This window comes from Pan troglodytes, chromosome 1 (genome assembly GCF_028858775.2).
Source record: "Pan troglodytes isolate AG18354 chromosome 1, NHGRI_mPanTro3-v2.0_pri, whole genome shotgun sequence".
In the NCBI taxonomy this organism is placed as follows: Eukaryota; Metazoa; Chordata; class Mammalia; order Primates; family Hominidae; genus Pan; species Pan troglodytes.
The window spans coordinates 61,807,736-61,813,735 of record NC_072398.2 but is presented as its reverse complement, the minus strand read 5'-3'; the positions used below and the strand labels follow the sequence as shown (position 1 = coordinate 61,813,735).

At 35.6% G+C, this 6,000-nt stretch overlaps 1 long non-coding RNA gene across 1 annotated transcript in view; it reads left to right on the top strand.

Annotated features, from left to right (window-relative positions):
• The first annotated feature begins 296 nt into the window (after window positions 1-296).
• LOC107974205 (uncharacterized) overlaps window positions 297-6,000 on the top strand; it is a 50,653-nt gene continuing 44,949 nt past the window's right edge. The window contains exon 1 of the long non-coding RNA XR_001716781.2: window positions 297-373. This is a non-coding gene — a long non-coding RNA (uncharacterized LOC107974205). The remainder of the gene's footprint in view (window positions 374-6,000) is intronic.

Below are 6,000 nucleotides of genomic sequence, written 5' to 3'. Positions count from 1 at the left end.
ATAAGAAGGCGGCATAATTATTTTGAGGACAGCATTAGATTCATTTTTCTAGCCAAGTTTAACTCTACTTCTTAAATGACCACTCTCTAGCAAAGCCTTCCCTGACTTAGACATTTGCTGTCACATTACCCTGTTTATCTTATTATAATTTGTCACTACTGGTATTTTTGGTTGATTTATTAATTTCTTTTCTGTCTTTCCACTCTAATCTTAAACATAAATGTCCTGAAGCAGAAACCCTATACAACTTCTTCAGTACTTTTCCTGCCAGTGCTTAAAAGGATGCCTTTTTATTGTAGGTGCTCAAAAAACATTTGTTGAGTAAGTGAACCTGAGACTGTCAACAAGCATTATTTTAAAATCACTAGCAAAGGTAAGTAAGTAAAATCACCTCTTCTTAGGCTTTCTTTCTTTCTTTCTTTCTTTCTTTCTTTCTTTTTTTCTCCTTCCTTCCTTCCCTTTCTTTCTTCTTTCTTTCTTTCTTTCTTTGTCTTTCTCTTTCTTCTTTCTTTCTTCCTTTCTTCCTTCCATTCTTTCTTTCTTTCTCTCTCTCTCTTCCTTCCTTCCTTCCTTCCTTCCCTCCTTCCTTCCTTCCTTCCTTTCTTTCTTTCTTTCTTTCTTTCTTTCTTTCTTTCTTTCTTTCTTTCTTTCTTTCCTTCTTTCTTTTAGACAGAGTCTCACTCTGTCACCCAGGCAGGCTGAAGTGCAGTGGCACGATCTTGGCTCACTGCACCTTCTGGCTCCCAGGCTCAAGTGATTCTGTCTTGGCCTCCCAAGTAGTGGGGACTACAGGTGCTCGCCACCATGCCCAGCTAATTTTTATATTTTTAGTAGAGTTGGGGTTTCACTATGTTGGCCAGGCTGGTCTTGAACTCCTAGCCTAAAGTGATCTGCCCATCTCGGCCTCCCAAAGTGCTGATTAGAGGCATGAGTCACTGCGCCTGGCCCTTTAGGCTATCCATCATAGGCAGATGTCTTATCAAGACAGAGAGCTTTTTGAAGACAATTAAAAAATAAGATTCTGCCTTTGTGTGTAATGACGCAAGCAAGAACTTATTACATCATTAAATGATTATTTTTCAAAATATATTTGTAAAATACAAGCAGATTTAGCATTTTTGTTTACTAAAAAGAATACATTTCTTTCATGACAACAACATAATCAATGTTCAATATTTGAACTTTGTTTTTCTCTATACATTAGTATAAATTTATCCCTTAGATATGACATAAGTCCAGTGATTGTCAAAAAGGAGAGGAAATATGGGTTTAGGGGAGTTTGAGTGTTCATTGAAGTGGATTTAGAAGTATGAAAGAAGAATCTAATTGAAGGTATATAAAATAGAGATGGCAGTTTGAATTGTGTGGCTTTTTTAACTTTTAAGTTCACAGATAGATTTGCAGATTTGTTGTACAGGTATACTTGGGTCATGGGGGTTCGTTGTACAGATTAGTTTTTCACCCAGGTATTAAGCCTAGTAGTAACAATTAGTCATTTTTCCAGATCCTCTCCCTCCTCCCATCCTTTACCCTCTGATTGACCCTAGTGTCTGTTGTTCTCCTCTATGTATCCATGCATTCACATTACTTAGGTCCCACTTATAAGTGAGAATATGTGGTATTTTGTTGTCTCTTCCTGCCTTACTTTGCTAAGGATAATGGTCTCCACCTCCGTCCATGATCCTGCAAAGGACATGATCTCATTCTTTTTTATGGCTGCATGATATTCCATCATACATATGTACCACTAAATGTCTGTTGATAGGCATTTAAGTTGATTCCATGTCATTGCTATTGTGAATAGTGGTGCAATGAACATAGGCATGCATGTGTCTTTTTGATAGAATGATTCATATTCCTTTGGGTATACACCCAGTACTGGGATTGCTGGGTCAAATGGTATTTCTATTTTTAGGTCTTAGAGGAATCACTATACTGTTTTCCACAATGGTTGAACTAATTTACATTCCCACCAACAATGTTTAAGCATTCCTTTTTCTCCACAACCTTGCCAGTATCTGCTATTTTTTAACTTTTTAATTATAGCTATTCTGACTGGTGTGAAATGGTATCTCATTGTGATTTTGATTTGCATTCTTTAATGATCAGTGATGTTGAAATTTTTTTCATATGTTTGTTGACTGCATGTGTGTCTTCTTTTAAAAGGTGTCTCTTCATATCCTTTGCCCACTTTTTAATGGGGTTGTTTGAAAACTGGCACAAGATTAGGATGCCTTCTCTCACCACTCCTATTCAACATAGTACTGGAAATCATGGCCAGAGCAATCAGGGAAGAGAAGGAAATAAAGGGCAACCAGATGGAAAGAGAGGAAGTCAAACTATCCCTGTTTGCAGATGATATGATCCTATATTTAGAAAACCCCATAGTCTTGGCCCAAAAGCTCCTGAAGCTGATAAACGACTTCAGCATAGTCTCAGGATACAAAATCAATGTACAAAAATACCTCACATTTTTATACACCAAGCTGAGACATACATACAGTCAAGCTGTGAGCCAAGTCAGGAACACAATCCCATTCATAATTGCCATAAAAAGAATAAAACACCTAGAAATACATCTAACCAGCAAGGTGAAAGATCTCTACAAGGAGAACTATAAAACACTGCTCAAAGAAATTGGAGAGGACACAGACAAATGGAAAAACAGTTCATGCTCATGGATAGACAGAATCAATATTATTAAAATGGCCATACCATCCAAAGCAATTTATAGATTCAATACTATTCCTATCCAACTACCAAGTACATTTTTCACAGAACTAGGAATAGCTATTTTAAAATTCATGTGGAACCAAAACAGAGCCCAAATAGTCAAGGCAATCCTAAGCAAAAAGAACACAGCTGGAGGCATCACACTATCCAACTTTATACTATGGGGCTGCAGTAACCAAACAGCATGGTACTGGTACAATGACAGACACATAGACCAATGGAACAGAATAGAGAACCCAGAAATAAGAATGCACACCTACAACTATCTGATCTTTGACAAACTTGACAAAAACAAGCAATAGGGAAAGGACTACTTATTCAATAAATGATACTGGGATAACTGGCTAGCCATATGCGGACTCCTTCCTTGTACCATGTACAAAAATTAATCCTGTATGTATTAATGACTTACATGTAAAACCCAAAACTATAAAAACTTTGGAAGACCACCTAAGCAATGCCATGCCAGACGCAGAAACGAGCAAAGATTTCATGATGAAGACGCCAAAAGCAATTACAACAAAATCAAAAATTCACAAACGGGGGCTAATTAAACTAAAGAGCTTCTGCACAGCAAAAGAAACTATCGACAGAGTAAATAGACAACCTAGAGAAGTGGGGGAAATGCATCTGACGAAGGTCTAATATCCAGAATCTATAAAGAACTTACACAAATTTACAAGTTTGAATTGTATGAGATAATTATAATCAATTAAAGGGCATTCTATAAAATTTATTTTAAATTAAAGAATTTGAAGCATTATATTAACATAAACCAAATGCGTCTAGCCTCAACAGATTGTCAAAATTCCACTAGTTCACAGACCACACCTGCTTATACAGAACAAAGTGGCATGATCAGATTTTTTTTCAAAGTGATGGAAATGTTTTGCCAATATGAAAAGCTGAAGAACTGTCAAGCTGCTGTGTGTCATAGATGAGTGATCATAAATGAGTAGCCTGTCTTGGTTGCCTGGGACAGTCATAATTTATACTATTGTCCTAGTGTCATGGTTAATTGGACCCTTTTTCATTACCAACGTTGCTCCAGTTTGCTAAATTACACCTCACCCCAGCCATAGATAGTGTGGGTGGCCTTCCTAATTATGATGAGGCCCCTCTTGGTGGAAGTAACAGTGAGAATAAATGCCCAAGAAGATCTTTAATCAAAAAGAAAGGCTGCTTAGTGGTTGCTGCTGTTGATCTTTCTCTCCTTGGCATAGCAAAGCCTGTGGTATTTTTACAAGTTGAAGACAAACGCTCATAAAGAAGGTCAATATTATAGTTCATGAAGCCGCATAAGACAGTTGGTATTTAGGGAAATTGTTTCTGGGTTGCTTTCTCAGCTCTGGTGGGAGCCTAAATGACTGCCAGTATATTTTGGCAGCCATACTCAACAGACCTGCTCACAGGCCAACGTATTCAAAAGCTCCAGGAAAAAAAAAAAAAAAAAAGCCATTTTCCTCTCTCCACCACATACCACACTTCTGGGATTCTGAAATATCTTACCGAGCACTTTATTCAATCTAAATTTAAATAGAAGTTTTCCCCACTTCACAAGAGAGAAACAACAACGAACTAGATGAGAATGAGAGGAACTGGAAGAAGGTAATGCTCCATATCATTTGGTTAATCTATTCTTGTTTATTAATTTATTACATGGAACAGTAAGTTTAATGGCTTTAACTTTGAAGTGGAAAAGAAGCCCCTACAGTATACTTCCAGAAAATGCAATAATGACTTTAGGAAGATCTAGGACAAGGATTGCATATAATATTTTGAGCTATTTTTCAAGGCCTGCTTTAACCTTAGCCTTCAGATTTATCATTTTACATTAGCCAAAATAAACGACTACCATAAGAAACCATGAATTATTAAAATCAGAACAGTTTCCTATATTTATTAGTTTAGTCATAAAATTGCTATTAGAAATAGCATACAGATGAGTTTGATATCCATAAAATCATTGAAACATAACATGACATTTACTACCTGTAGTACATAATTATACTCACATACTCTTAGATGCATTTATTTCTGTCACTGAATCATTATTTTCAGCAAGTTGTGCTGCATTTTCAGAAGTAGAATTTTAACTTCCTCTTATCTTTTATAGTTGTAGTCTTGAAAAGGTATAATTTCAAGAAATATTCTTCAGAGGAAAAAAGTCTTCTTAGGGTACACATCATTTTTGACTATTTTTGATTTTTTAGTAATTTTACTTATTTTGTCTTTGTTTATACTATGAAATCTATCAAGCTGCACACAGTGGTTAATCATAAATACATTGATCTATTGATATATTTTCTACTGCATCCTGAATTTTAAAATAAATGTTATAAATCTCAAAGTCACATGCAATGAAAGCACACTTAAAATACTACTTAATGAAATTAGTCTCTCTCTTGTATTTTTTTCTTTTATCTGTTCACTTCACCTTTGCACTTCCATTGCTTACATTTATTCAATAATTCATATGAAGAAAAGTTTTTTGTATTTGTTTTTTGGTAAAATGCAGTAATGAAATCTGAGAAGCTGAATTTAGCAATACAGATGCAAACTGTGCCATCAGAAGATTAAAATGAAGTGAAATGTCCTGAAAATATCAGAATCGCATCAGTAATAGAAATAAATGAAAAGTGAAGACCTCTTTGAATTATCTTATTTCATTTGACTGTGTTCCTCCTGAGTCACAAAAAAAGGATGTTACAGCTATTTTTCTTAAGCTGATGGGCCAAAAGATTGTAGTAAGTGTTTTGACGATTGTCTGGTGGGGGGTGTATGCGTGTGTGAGTTTTCTTGATCTTGACATATATTAAATGCATCATTTTCTCTGATTTTTCTCCTGAGAATACTTTTTTGAAAGCTCAGGTTAAAATAATTTGACTAATAACTTAAAATAAAGGAACTTAAAAGATACCTTTGTGCTCTACCAAATTAAAGTTTTACAGTATTCTTCACTGTGCTTGAACAGCACAAGGACATGTATCCAAATGAAATATTGTATTAGACTTCTAAATGATTTGCCTTTATTGAAAGGGCCATCCTCCAGTGTAAAAGTATGTGCTCGAATTTTTAAGGATTTGTGAATGAGTTAAAGCTGTGCTAATTGCCCTTTGAAGCATTAGGAGTCTCTGCTCCTCTATGTATAGTCCTTGATTAGAACTCGAGCAAAATTCTGCTTAGACCATCCCTGGGAGGACCTTGAAATTTGATGGCTAATAAAATGAAATGTACGCCTCTGCAGGGGCTCAACAAGGATTTATG